This window comes from Salmo salar, chromosome ssa23 (genome assembly GCF_905237065.1).
Source record: "Salmo salar chromosome ssa23, Ssal_v3.1, whole genome shotgun sequence".
Lineage (NCBI taxonomy): Eukaryota > Metazoa > Chordata > Actinopteri > Salmoniformes > Salmonidae > Salmo > Salmo salar.
The window spans coordinates 43057796-43072899 of record NC_059464.1 but is presented as its reverse complement, the minus strand read 5'-3'; the positions used below and the strand labels follow the sequence as shown (position 1 = coordinate 43072899).

The 15104-nt window shown below is 44.7% G+C and overlaps 1 protein-coding gene across 7 annotated transcripts in view; it reads left to right on the top strand.

Annotated features, from left to right (window-relative positions):
• Nucleotides 1–315: 315 nt before the first annotated feature.
• Nucleotides 316–15104, top strand: part of LOC106584683 (unconventional myosin-IXAb) — a 294941-nt gene continuing 280152 nt past the window's right edge. For 4 of the 7 annotated variants that reach the window (XM_045706470.1, XM_045706469.1, XM_045706468.1 and 1 more), the window contains exon 1: nucleotides 317–790. The gene's annotated coding sequence lies outside the window, so the exon portion shown is untranslated. Of the gene's footprint in view, nucleotides 791–15104 lie in introns of all 7 variants that reach the window. The other 3 variants (XM_045706472.1, XM_045706471.1, XM_045706467.1) reach the window with 2 other exon arrangements.

Genomic DNA, 15104 nt, shown 5'->3' with positions numbered 1-15104 from the left:
GGGTTGTCTTCATTACACCAAACGGAAGAAAATGGCTTGAAACAGGGAGGAACTACCTGAACTTGTCCAATAACGAATGCCCGTTTTCATTTTCCACTGCAAAACGTTTTGCTACACTGTGTCCTGATGAAAACGACCCTATGTATTCATAGGTAGATTTGCATAGCCTGTTTTTGAATGGGGAACAATAGCGACTAGTTGTGTTTTGATGAACAAAACCAGGATAAAACAAGACCATTTATCTGTGGATCTTGATCGGCATATATCTTCTAGCATATATCAATGCCTGGGATACGATAGACTACAGACAACGCAGAAAGCCTGCTCTTAATTTTCTTCATTTCTGATCATTTCCAGGTAGGACTAGAGTAGAGTAGTACCCAGGTTATATTTTTGTGGAGATCCCTCCCTCGTTGCCGCCCATTGGCACCACAACTCTCTCTCTGAAGTGTAGGCTACCCTCCACAACAGTAACTAGAGCGCGTCATGCGTCTGCTCAGCACTTTACACCGACTGACAGAAGACTAATCCAAGCATCAGCGAGCGACGTGACACGGACCTCAATATGCAATATTGGGACCAAAAAATATTCAAGAAATTGTGATTATCTGGAGCTACTGTAGATAAAACCTGGAGTGAATAAGATTTCTATTGAAGAAGCTAACCAAGGGTTGCCGTTTTGAAAACAGTGATATTTTCATTCGTGGAGATGGAATTAGTCTGAGTTTTTGAGTGCAGTATTTGTAAGCAGACGGAGAGCGGAGAAGAGTGATTTCAAGCAACATTAGAGGTAAGCCTGTTTGATAACGCCACTCACACTCACACACAAGGACATATTTTATACAGTCTATGACGAGGGCGGGAGCTTTTGTTCACGACACAAACATCAAATCTACCCAACTGCCCCATGGTGGAAAGCCACTGTATATTGTCATCAGGTCTAATGTCAAATCGCTCTTGCAAGCTGCTGCATAGCGGACGGTGAATGGCACAACTATCGTGTCCATTCAGTTGCAGCACAGAGACGTTATGTCGGGAAATAACGTGTGACACATATAGCCTCGAGTAGACGACAACATTCAGGCTTTCTTTACGTTTGGTTACGTGGTCGAAAACCACTAGCTCAGTCACCCTAAAAGGCTAGAAGAAGAAGCATCATTCTCACCCCGTTGCCTTTGATAATGTCAATGATGTTGTTTTCTCAAACACAGTACAAATTCAACATATATTTCCGGAACTGCTGGGTAGTATTGTTGACCCCCAACCTATCCAACATAGGCTACCAATACAGTAAGGAGGCTACAGTGTATCACAACGTGACACATTTAGTTACTTTGTATGCAGACTAGTACTATTCCATGTCGCACGGGGGGTGGAGCACCCAGTGAAAAGTAATAACACTGTTTGACAGGCGTCGTTGTACATCTACAGCCACTGGTCAACGGGGCTCATTCACTGACGTTTTGTTGCTGTTGCGTCAGAGAGACAACATATTCATTATTTATCTACATTAACGGTATAATATATTTATTTTAGCATCATGCCATTTTCTATTAAGATTTTCTTTTACATTTTCATGTACTTTACAAAGCACACGGGTAGTTGAATGTCTTTTGACACAAACCTGAATTGAACTGAACTGAATGTCTTAAGCACTGCTGAAGATGAGAGCTCCAAACTTGGCTTACCTCTCAACAGGGAACGTGGTACCTCACTCCTAGCTCATAGTCCACTCAATGTCCCATATTGGGAGAAGCCATAGGCATAGAAACCCACCCACCCCTCCAACTATTAACTGCAGACATTGAGCAACCATCCTCTCAAAGCCCATGTCGCTATGGGCCTTGGGCATTCCTCTTGAAATACCACAGTGATGTCATTCTTCTCAGCAGGGCAGATGGGCTAAAGGCATTATGTCGTGGAGAGGTGATATCTCCTCAATATAAAGTTTACATCCAACGGTATCCATTTACAGCTAGGCGTTTATGGCGAGAGTTCAGTTCACAAAGTGATGATCTATTGATTCCTGACGTCATTTCATGTTTTCATGTGAATCTGAGCTATTTGTTGTTCAAACAGGCAGAAATACAGCCAGTATGACACATTTTGAATTATATGTCAAAAAGTGATTGAAATCAAATGGAAAGACCCATAACCCAGTGGAGGTGGTGTCAGTTCTGTTCTGGTGATAACCCAGTGGAGGTGGTGTCAGTTCTGTTCTGGTGATAACCCAGTGGAGGTGGTGTCAGTTCTGTTCTGGTGATAACCCAGTGGAGGTGGTGTCAGTTCTGTTCTGGTGATAACCCAGTGGAGGTGGTGTCAGTTCTGTTCTGGTGATAACCCAGTGGAGGTGGTGTCAGTTCTGTTCTGGTGATAACCCAGTGGAGGTGGTGTCAGTTCTGTTCTGGTGATAACCCAGTGGAGGTGGTGTCAGTTCTGTTCTGGTAACCTACTGGCCTTTGTGTGTGCTCTACTAAGCACTTACTCATGTGATAAGTCACAACGGTCTAGGAGATTTGTCACATCATGATGTGACAGTTTGGCACATCAAACAGCCCATGCCATGTAAGTATTTTCAAAGAGGCATTCATTTACCCCTTTTTTTTCAAATTGGCCCAACATTTGGTCCAAACACTGTATGACATTTTAGCTTAAAATGGTTAGAAAACATATGGGAAAAGGAATTAGATTAAGCCTGCATCCGTTTAAGCTATTTATTGAATGTATGAAACCGTATTTATTTTTGCTGTAATAAATTTTGTCAGCGTTAGCCCACGGTGCATTTAACAGTCAAAGCGGAATTAAAGGAATGTTTAAAGAAAAATAAACAAATCTGACTGCTTCCCACCGTATCTGTCCAAAGATATTAAATTCATCTCCCTGTTCTGAGAGCGCTCTTCAAAGGACAATGTGTCACTGGCACAGATTGTTACTGTGATATCAGCATTTTGTTTGATTCCAACATGGCCTGATTCTTATTGGGACGCTCGTTTCTTGTCTGTCTGCTGCTCCAAGCTACGCCTTCAGTGAGTCTCTATCATTTACATTTTACATTTACGTCATTTAGCAGACGCTCTTATCCAGAGCGACTTACAAATTGGTGCATTCACCTTATGATATCCAGTGGAACAACCACTTTACAATAGTACATCTATATATTTTTTTTTTGGGGGGGGTTAGAAGGATTACTTTATCCTATCCCAGGTATTCCTTAAAGAGGTGGGGTTTCAGGTGTCTCCGGAAGGTGGTGATTGACTCCGCTGTCCTGGCGTCGTGAGGGAGCTTGTTCCACCATTGGGGTGCCAGAGCAGCGAACAGTTTTGACTGGGCTGAGCGGGAACTGTGCTTCCTCAGAGGTAGGGAGGCGAGCAGGCCAGAGGTGGATGAACACAGTGCCCGTTGTTTGGGTGTAGGGACTGAATTATATTATGTTTTATATCAGACTATTTGTGTATCTATTTATCTACTTTAACCTAAGTATTATGGTTGCAAGAAGATCAACCAATTGTTCCTTTACAGTAGGTAGGTATTGTTAAGCAACAATGTCCCCTCTGTGATGTTGTTCCACAGTCTCCACCTCTGTGATGTTGTTCCACAGTCTCCACCTCTGTGATGTTGTTCCACAGTCTCCACCTCTGTGATGTTGTTCCACAGTCTCCACCTCTGTGATGTTGTTCCACAGTCTCCACCTCTGTGATGTTGTTCCACAGTCTCCACCTCTGTGATGTTGTTCCACAGTCTCCACCTCTGTGATGTTGTTCCACAGTCTCCACCTCTGTGATGTTGTTCCACAGTCTCCACCTCTGTGATGTTGTTCCACAGTCTCCACCTCTGTGATGTTGTTCCACAGTCTCCATCTCTGTGATGTTGTTCCACAGTCTCCACCTCTGTGATGTTGTTCCACAGTCTCCACCTCTGTGATGTTGTTCCACAGTCTCCACCTCTGTGATGTTGTTCCACAGTCTCCATCTCTGTGATGTTGTTCCAGTCTCCATCTCTGTGATGTTGTTCCACAGTCTCCATCTCTGTGGGGTTACAACCATGTTGACACAGAGAATGAGAGCCAATGCTAACATGTCTATCTTGCTACGTGTTCTCCTCTCTGTGGCATCAGCCAGCAGCTGGCGAAGTGGGCACTCCCCCTGGCACAGCTGTGTCAGAACATGGCAATGCCCACTGGCTGCTCTCCTGCCTACAGATGGAACGAGAGCGAGAGAACAAAGAGATAAGAGACGTGGACAGGCAGAGGGAGAGAGAGAACAACATATATACAGAGCCATGTCAATGGACTCTCCTTTAGGAGCCAGTCCATGATCAGAAACACACCCACGGTAACATAGTATAGATAACACTGACATGCAGTAGCATTAATACCTGGGGTACATAACACTATGTTATAACGCTCGAACCACTAGGCTACCTGCCGCCCCAATACAAAGCATACCCCTATAGCTAGCTCTGGCGTGGAGGTCTATAGAAACAGCCTTCTGTATCCAGCCACATAAACTTCTGTTGTTGACATTTACCCACTCAGGAAGATCACTTTGATTCTGTTTGGGCTGTAAGTCGGCGGCTTAGCGTAGCAAGAAGCCAAATCCCAGCTTGCTTGATTGAATGGCAGCCGAAACACGCAGGGACAATGGCAGGAGGAGACTCAGAGGATGTGGCGAAAGTCAATAGGGCTTAATGGCCATTGTGACACACAATAACAGTCCTGAATCCCGAGTCTGCCGTTGACTGCAATGGGAGCTAAAGTAGAGCTAACAGCAAGAAGTTAGCCTAGCCATTCAATGTAAAAGGAAGAATGAAAATACAGCTGAATATATGCTAATGGTAAACTAGCATAGCTTCCTTTTTTCATTGAGTGCATCTTAACGTCAGCTTATTCACTGAGGAGTTGATTGTAGGTGGTCCATTTGGTCTTTAGTCAGTCAGTTTAGCGGCTAATGCTGATGTTTGCATTGTTGCTCCCACTCTGTAGCTAGCTGATGGATGGAGTTGTTGGTGGGATTGACAGTTCTAGTCCAGCGCAGCACTTCTGTAAGGCAAACACACACACACACACACACACACACACAAACACACACTCTTCACAAAAAGCTTTGTGGGCAATCCGAAGTGAAATCCTCCCCCTTTAAAATTAGCACCATGTCATATGGGTTTTGAAGGCAACCGATAATTTCAAATTTCTCCGTATTTTGTGGTGAAGACTGTTTACACACTGACAGGGCGGTAACATTATTTAGTGCTTGTGTAATTTCCATGTGCGCTGAATCACTGTCTGTAATAACTACTTATGTCATATTTCTCCAGTACTGGTCAGTCTGCAGTGCTGGTCAGTCTGCAGTGCTGGTCAGTCTGCAGTACTGGTCAGTCTGCAGTGCTTGTCAGTCTGCAGTACTTGTCAGTCTGCAGTGCTGGTCAGTCTGCAGTACTGGTCTGGACTGTGCTGGTCAGTCTGCAGTGCTTGTCTGGACAGTGCTGGTCAGTCTGCAGTGCTGGTCAGTCTGCAATACTTGTCTGGACAGTGCTGGTCAGTCTGCAGTGCTGGTCAGTCTACAGTACTTGTCTGGACAGTGCTGGTCAGTCTACAGTACTTGTCTGGACAGTGCTGGTCAGTCTACAGTACTTGTCTGGACAGTGCTGGTCAGTCTACAGTACTTGCATTTAGACAGTTAGTTAGTGTGGGTAGTCTGGTACAGTACAGTCATAGGGGGTGCCAGTTTGATCCTGTAGCTCAATGACAAACAAGAGAATGGTTGTGGCTGTCAGATAGACAGACATCCCTCTCACCCAGACTCTTTAGCAGTGTTGCAGACAGTGTAGTGGAGGGACAGTGTGACAGACATTGGGAGGGTGGTGGCCGTCAGTCCCCAGGCTTGCGTCACTGTGCTGGAGCAATGCAGACCAGTGGCTGGGTGTGGCACAGCTAACCTAACGCGCAAGGACTTTACAGTCTCTCTCTCTCTGCCTCTCTCTCTTTCTGTGTCTCTTTCTCTCTGTGTCTCTCTCTCTCTCTCTGTCTGTCTCTCTCACGCTCTCTCTCTCTCTGCCTCTCTCTCTCTCTGCCTCTCTCTCTCTGCCTCTCTCTCTCACGCTCTCTCTCTCTCTGCCTCTCTCTCTCTCTGCCTCTCTCTCTCTCTCTCTCTCTCTCTCTCTTCTCTCTGTGTCTCTCTCTCTCTCTGTCTGTCTCTCTCGCTCTCTCGCGCTCTCTATCTCTCTCTCTCTCTCTCTCTCTCGCTCTGTCTCTCTCTTGTCTGTCTCTCTCTCTCTCTCTCTCTCTCTGTGTGTCTCTCTCTCTGTGTCTCTCTCTCTGTCTCTCTCTCTCTCTGTGTCTCTGTCTGTCTCTCTGTCTGCCTCTGTCTGTCTCTCTCACTCTCTCGCTCTCTGCGCTCTCTCTCTCTCTCTCTCTCTCTCTCTCTCTCTCTCTCTCTCTCTCTCTCTCTCTCTCGCTCTGTCTCTCTCTCTCGCTCTGTCTCTCTCTCTCGCTCTGTCTCTCTCTCTCGCTCTGTCTCTCTGTCTCGCTCTGTCTCTCTGTCTCTGTCTCCATCTCTCTCTGTCTTAACCATGATGCACATACCATGTCCTCTCTCAGGTACTGTGATGAGGAGTGATTATTTTCTACAGGTAACCTGCTGTATTTATAGTGCAGTGTCCCAGATCTCCAAAACAACTTCTACAGAATCTTCAGACAATGACCTTTCAGAGGTCACATCATCTGTGTGTGTGTGTGTGTGTGTGTGTGTGTGTGTGTGTGTGTGGACCTGTTTAAGACCCCACAATAATAATAATAAACAAACAAAAATTTGACCAACTGGGGAAATTTTGTTAGTCCCCACAAGGTCAAATGCTATTTCTAGTGGGTTTAAGGTAAACATTTTTAAGGGGGATACCTAGTCAGTTGTACAACTGAATGCCTTTCAACTTTCTTCTGCATTTAACTCAACCTCTGTATCAGAGAGGTGCGGGGGCTGCCTTAATTGACATCCACATCTTACGGAGCAAGGGGAACAGTGGGTTAACTGCCTTGCTCGGGCAGAACGACAGGTTTTTACCTTGTCAGCTCGGGGAGTAAGTACAAGAGTATAATGTAGGGGTAAGTAGAGGAGTATAATGTAGGAGTAAGTAGAGGAGAATAATGTAGGAGTAAGTAGAGGAGAATAATGTAGGAGTAAGTAGAGGAGTATAATGTAGGAGTAAGTAGAGGAGAATAATGTAGGAGTAAGTAGAGGAGTATAATGTAGGAGTAAGTAGAGGAGAATAATGTAGGAGTAAGTAGAGGAGAATAATGTAGGAGTAAGTAGAGGAGTATAATGTAGGAGTAAGTAGAGGAGAATAATGTAGGGGTAAGTAGAGGAGAATAATGTAGGGGTAAGTAGAGGAGAATAATGTAGGAGTAAGTAGAGGAGTATAATGTAGGAGTAAGTAGAGGAGTATAATGTAGGAGTAAGTAGAGGAGTATAATGTAGGAGTAAGTACAGGAGTATAATGTAGGAGTAAGTACAGGAGTATAATGTAGGAGTAAGTAGAGGAGTATGATATAGGTTCATACACTCGGCCGATACGTTATTCTTTTCACAAAGAGTGTCATGAAATGGGAACAAGACCTGGATTACTGCTTCCAGTTAATGAACACGGCTATCTCAGATGAAAGGGACGGTGTTTCAGTGTCTCTGTTGAATAATGTAGGGAGATATTGCAGTAAGGGAATGTAATTTATAGAGTTGATGAAAGTGGCATTGTCTAACGCCAGCTACAATCGGAGCAGTCTTATTGGCCGTTGGGCACAATGGCGGCGAAGGTGATTGGCTCGTGGAGCTGCAATGTGACTGGTTAATGTGGCGCTGCTCTGACTTGGCTCACCGGGGGAGAGTGTTAACAGGAATGAGGTTGGCCGTTAGAGGGTGAGAAGTGTGTGTGTCTTTGTACACGCATTCTAGTATGTGTCTGCGATTCAATCCCCCCTGCACACACAACCCACAATCACACCCATGTTCTTGGCTCTAGCACCCTGCTCTGGCTAAGTAAAACCCTAGTATACTTGTTCACTTGTTATCACCTTGACCCCATTTCCGGATGCACGCATAAGCACACTCACTCATCCCTTCTTTTCTCTCACCTCAGTGGCTTTAAACCTCATGTCAGGTCTACAGTGAAACAAACTCCTTAGACAGGCTTGCAAGGAAGAGATTGCCAGACTGTACTGGACTGTACTGGACTAGACTCTCTGTCTGTGGCTTGTGTTTAGTCAAGGAAATCTTATTAGTCAGTGTATTGGCTGGTGTAAATGACTGGTGGACTAAAGGATGACTGGTGTAAATGACTGGCGGACTAAAGGATGACTGGTGTAAATGACTGGCGGACTAAAGGATGACTGGTGTAAATGACTGGTGGACTAAAGGATGACTGGTGTAAATGACTGGCGGACTAAAGGATGACTGTCATGTCCTGACCAGTGAAAAGGGTCATTTGCCATAGTAGAATGGTCAGGGCGTGGCAGGGGGGTTGTTTTGTATGTTTTGGGGTTTTTTGGTTCTTGGGGATTTTGTTCTAGTTTTCTATTTCTATGTTTCGTTTTTATGTTTGGCCGAGTATGGTTTCCAATCAGAGGCAGGTTTCTTTCGCTGTCTCTGATTGGAAGCCATACTTAGGCAGCCAGTTTTCTTTTGGGTTTCGTGGGTGGTTATTTTCCGTTTAGTTATTGTACCTGATGGAACTGTTTTGTCGTTTGGTTATTTTGTTTAAGTGTTCTCTTAAAATAAATGAAGATGAGCACCAGACACGCTGCGCCTTGGTCTGTTCAAAATGACGAATGTGACAATGACTGGCGGACTAAAGGATGGCTGGTGTAAATGACTGGCGGACTAAAGGATGGCTGGTGTAAATGACTGGCGGACTAAAGGATGGCTGGTGTAAATGACTGGCGGACTAAAGGATGACTGGTGTAAATGACTGGCGGACTAAAGGATGACTGGTGTAAATGACTGGTGGACTAAAGGATGACTGGTGTAAATGACTGGTGGACTAAAGGATGACTGGTGTAAATGACTGGCGGACTAAAGGATGGCTGGTGTAAATGACTGGTGGACTAAAGGATGGCTGGTGTAAATGACTGGCGGACTAAAGGATGACTGGTGTAAATGACTGGCGGACTAAAGGATGACTGGTGTAAATGACTGGTGGACTAAAGGATGACTGGTGTAAATGACTGGCGGACTAAAGGATGACTGGTGTAAATGACTGGCGGACTAAAGGATGACTGGTGTAAATGACTGGTGGACTAAAGGATGACTGGTGTAAATGACTGGCGGACTAAAGGATGGCTGGTGTAAATGACTGGCGGACTAAAGGATGGCTGGTGTAAATGACTGGCGGACTAAAGGATGACTGGTGTAAATGACTGGCGGACTAAAGGATGACTGGTGTAAATGACTGGTGGACTAAAGGATGACTGGTGTAAATGACTGGTGGACTAAATGACTGGTGGACTACTCCGAGTGCCCTCACCTCCTCCCTGTCAATCAATCAATCAAATTGATTTATAAAGCCAATCTTACATCAGCTGATGTCACAAAGTGCTGTACAGAAACCCAGCCTAAAACCCTAAACAGCAAGCAATGCAGGTGAAGAAGCACGGTGGCTAGGAAAAACTACCTAGAAAGGCCGGAACCTAGGAAGAAACCAGGCAATGAGATGAATGCATCAGGTCTGGGACAGGTAGCACGTCCGGTGAACAGGTCAGGGTTCCATATAAGACGGTAGGAGCAAGATGGCATCGTGGTCGTGTTTTCCGAAGGGAGGGCGGGGGAGGGCTTTGTATGCATTGCGGGAGTTAGAGTAGCAGTGGTCGAGGGTATTGCTCATACGTGTAGTGCAATCAATATGCTGTTAGAATTTAGGTAGCCTTGTTCTCAAATTTACTTTGTTAAAATCCACAGTTAGAATTAATGCAGCCTCAGGATATATGGTTTACAGTTTGCATAAAGTCCAGTGAAGCTCCTTGATGGCCGTCTTGGTGTCTGCTTGAGGGGGAATGTACACAGCTGTGACGATAACTGACGAGAATTCTCTTGGTAGGTAAAATGGCCGGCATTTGATTGTAAGGAATTCTAGGTTGGGTGATCAGAAGGACTTGAGTTCCTGTATATTGTTATGATTACACCATGAGTTGTTAATCATGAAGCATACACCCTCGCCCTTCCTCTGCCCAGAGAGGTGTTTATCTCTGCCGGCGTGATGCATGGAGAAGCCCGGTGGCTAAACTGATTCCAACGACATATCTCGAGAAGGGACATGTTTCCGTGAAACAGAGAATGTTACAATCTCTGATGTCTCTCTGGAAGGCAATCCTTGCTCGAATTTCATCTACCTTGTTGTCAAGAGACTGGACATCGGCTAGTAGTATACTCGGGAGCGGTGTACGTCTACGGAGCCTGGCGTGGTGGCCGCTTCGTCTGCCCCTTCTGCAGCGCTGTTGTTTTGGGTCGACTTCTGGGATTAGATCCATTGTCCTGGGTGGTGGTCCAAACAGAGGATCCGCTTCAGGAAAGTTGTATTTCTGGTCATAATGTTGGTAAGTTGATGTTGCTCTTATATCAAATAGTTCTTCCCAGCTGTATGTAATAAGACTTAAGATTTCCTGGGGTAACAATGTAAGAAATAACACATAAAAAAACAAAATACTGCATAGTTTCCTAAGAACTCGATGCGAGGCGGCCATCTCTGTCAGCGCCATCTTAGCTGGAATGAGATGAATGGGTTCATAACCATGGGGTGTGTGTGCGCGTGCGTGTCTCTGTGTCCCGTACGTGTCTCTGTCTCCCCTGTGTGTCTCTGTCTCCCCTGTGTGTCTCTGTCTCCCCTGTGTGTCTCTGTCTCCCTGTGTGTCTCTGTCTCCCCTGTGTGTCTCTGTCTCCCCTGTGTGTCTCTGTCTCCCCTGCGTGTCTCTGTCTCCCCTGCGTGTCTCTGTCTCCCCTGCGTGTCTCTGTCTCCCCTGCGTGTCTCTGTCTCCCCTGCGTGTCTCTGTCTCCCCTGCGTGTCTCTGTCTCCCGTGCGTGTCTCTGTCTATGTTAGCGTGTGTGTGTGTGTGTGTGTGTGTGTGTTTGTGTTTGTGTGTGTTCTTGCATACAGGGGCCAGGGAAGAAGGGCAACACTCAGAGCTTCTCAGTCTCATCAACGCCAGCAGTCCCCTGCAGATTTCATCTGTGGCAGTCTAGTCTCTAGCTCAGCCCAGCATGGCCAGGCTCTGATTGACAGTTGATTAGAGAGGGGGGGGGTAGTGAGACTGAGGGAGAGAGAGAGAAGAGCAGCTGCTGTGAGATGAAAAACAATCACTGTGTTACTGTGGCTGTAAGTGGATTTGGTGGGTTTTGCTGGAGGGAGGGGAGGGAGGTGTCCATAGTTAATGGGGGATTGGGTTTGTGTATGGATAGACAGTGGCTTTGTTGCTGTGTGTGTGTGTGTGTGTGCGTGTGTGCGTGTGTGCGTGTGTGCGTGCGTGCGTGCGTGCAGGGCTGTGGTGGTCATGAAATATTGTCAGCCGGTAACTGTCATGCAAATGACTGCCGGTCTCATGGTAATTGACCGCTAATTAACATAAACACGTTTATCCTATACAAGCTGCTGATGCCTTTGGAATATCTACATAAAAAAGTATAATAAATCCATTTAATATACACCATCACAATAAACCCATTATTTGTTTTAGGAAGGTCTGGGGGTGGTAGGTAGCCTAGTGGTTAGAGTAGGTAACCTAGTGGTTAGAGCAGGTAGCCTAGTGGTTAGAGCAGGTAGCCTAGTGGTTAGAGCAGGTAGCCTAGTGGTTAGAGCAGGTAGCCTAGTGGTTAAAGCAGGTAGCCTAGTGGTTAAAGCAGGTAGCCTAGTGGTTAGAGCATGTAGCCTAGTGGTTAGAGCAGGTAGCCTAGTGGTTAGAGTAGGTAACCTAGTGGTTAGAGCAGGTAGCCTAGTGGTTAGAGCAGGTAGCCTCGTGGTTAGAGCAGGTAGCCTCGTGGTTAGAGCAGGTAGCCTCGTGGTTAGAGCAGGTAGCCTCGTGGTTAGAGCAGGTAGCCTAGTGGTTAGAGCAGGTAGCCCAGTGGTTAGAGCAGGTAGCCTCGTGGTTAGAGTGTTGGGCCGGTAACTGAAAGGCTGCTGGTTCAAATCCCTGAGCTGACAAGGTAAAAATCTGTTGTTCTGAGCAATCTCAGTTAACAGATTGTTAAAGAAGAATAAAATAGAAAGTATATTTTTCCCATTCCCGAGCGAGTGTGCATATGAGGTGGCTATGTTGAGTGTAAAAGTGATCATTTGAAACAGGGTCTATACAGAGTTAACTATAGTTGTGATTGCCCTTAGAATGTCTTAGAAATCAAAACGCATATAATCGCTGAATGATGTCACTAATATTGATGATAAAATACATAAATAAACGAATAAATGCTCTGTTCCTAACCTCAGGCTGCACACCCTCTTCTCTCATCAAGTGTTCATATTCTCACCCATCAGACTATTCTCAATTTAATATTGTCTTTACTAATAAGTGCAATTAGTTTTGATTTACAATGGCCCGTTTATCAAATGGTCAGGAACAGGGGGCAGGGGGGAAAAGACATGTCATGTTGTGCTCGAACAGCAAATGGAGGCTGCGGTTCATTTTTCAATCATGCTGGGGATGCTACTCCGGTTTTACAGCGGAGCAATGTAGTAGCAGTAGAAAGATGGGATAAATATAGTAGCAGTGGAAAGATGGGATAAATATAGTAGCAGTAGAAAGATGGGATAAATATAGTAGCAGTAGAAAGATGGGATAAATATAGTAGCAGTAGAAAGATGGGATAAATATAGTAGCAGTAGAAAGATGGGATAAATATAGTAGCAGTGGAAAGATGGGATAAATATAGTAGCAGTGGAAAGATGGGATAAATATAGTAGCAGTAGAAAGATGGGATAAATATAGTAGCAGTAGAAAGATGGGATGAATATAGTAGCAGTAGAAAGATGGGATAAATATAGTAGCAGTGGAAAGATGGGATAAATATAGTAGCAGTAGAAAGATGGGATAAATATAGTAGCAGTGGAAAGATGGGATAAATATAGTAGCAATAGAAAGATGGGATAAATATAGTAGCAGTAGAAAGATGGGATGAATATAGTAGCAGTAGAAAGATGGGATAAATATAGTAGCAGTGGAAAGATGGGATAAATATAGTAGCAGTGGAAAGATGGGATAAATATAGTAGCAGTGGAACGCTGGGATAAATATAGTAGCAGTGGAACGCTGGGATAAATATAGTATAGTAGTGTTTTTAGTGTCAACCATCAAAACTTTGATTTCAACTGGATTGCATATAGAAATGTCTGGGCTCATAAGAACGCTTCTTTCAATTCACGACTACACGTTTCAACCGCTGTTTGAGGAGCAGCCTCTCGCTGCTCTACGGGTGATATATTCCCAAACTCTGTATACCATTGGCTCTCCAACCCTGTTCCTGTAGCTACCCAGTGCTTAAGGAAGCCAGGTGTAATCTGTTCGGGAACATCGCTAGTATCATGTTTTCACAACTAAACAAATGTGTTAAACTGTTAAAAGCCCCTCTGTCTGCACGCTCGAGAAAGGAATGAAGGAGAGAGAGGAGTAGATGGAAACGCATGGTGGTGAGATATTCTGTAGCGATAGGTAATGTCAGCCTATTAATGAAGAAAATATAAAAGAAATCCCTATTATTCGGCTATTCAAAATCAAATACAAATGCACTATACTTGTAGGCTAACTCTGTAAGCCGTCCTGCACGATCAATGAACCTACAGCATCGCCTAGGCCTATATGTTCTCTCCCAGACTCATGGATAGAACGTTTGGAGCGTAGCATAAGGAAACCAGTCCATCCAGTATGCATGATAATAATACGGCCCACACTCCAAGCAAAGATTACTAGAGTTTGTATATTTTGAAATATAGGCTAGACAAATTATGTACCAAAGATATCTTAAATCAGTTTTTTTCTATATACACTACCGTTCAAAAGTTTGGGGTCACTTAGAAATGTCCTTGTTTTGAAAGAAAAGCACATTTTTTTGGTCCATTAAAATAACATAAAATTGATCAGAAAAACTGTGTAGACATTGTTAATGTTGTAAATGACTATTGTAGCTGGAAACGGCTGATTTTTAATGGAATATCTACGTAGGTGTACAGAGGCCCATTATCAGCAACCATCACTCCTGTGTTCCAATGGCACGTTGTGTTAGCTAATCCAAGTTTATCATTTTTAAAGGCTAATTGATCATTAGAAAACCCTTTTGCAGTTATGTTAGCACAGCTGAAAACTGTTGCCCTGATTAAAGAAGCAATAAAACTGGCCTTCTTTAGACTAGTTGAGTATCTGGAGCATCAGCATTTGTGGGTTCGATTACAGCCTCAAAATGGACAGAAACAAAGTCTTTCTTCTGAAACTCGTCAGTTTATTCTTGTTCTGAGAAATTAAGGCTTTTCCATGTGAGAAATTGCCAGGAAACTGAAAATCTCGTACAGCGTTGTGTACTACTCCCTTCACAGAAGGGACTGATGGTCCGTTAGTGCGTTAGTGACTGATGGGTTTTTCTAGGTCTGTGTACGGTACCTGCACAAAGGTCTGTGTACGGTACCTGCACAAAGGTCTGTGTACGGTACCTGCACAAAGGTCTGTGTTCGGTATGGTAAGTGGCCTACATGATTTAGCCTACATCATTCACTGTAGACCACCACTTGCGTAACCTGGAAATGTATCTGCGGTCCACACTGGGCGCTAGTGTACTAGCCATTCCTCTCTAACTGGGATATTCAACTCTGACCCTACGAGGTGCGGAGCCTGCTGGTCTTCTGTTCTACCTGATCATTTCTTGCACCACCTGGTGTCCCAGGTCTAAATCATTCCCTGATCAGAAAGGAACAATGAAAAACAGGCTTCAAGGTCCAGAGTTGAGTTTGAGGCTCTATAGTATCCTGTCTGACTTTCAATGTGGTTGTTGTGCATGTGTTCCACGTTGTGTGTGTGTGTGTTCCACATTGTGTGTGTTCCACGTTGTGTGTGTGTTCCACGTTGTGCGTGTGTTCCACATTGTGCGTGTGTT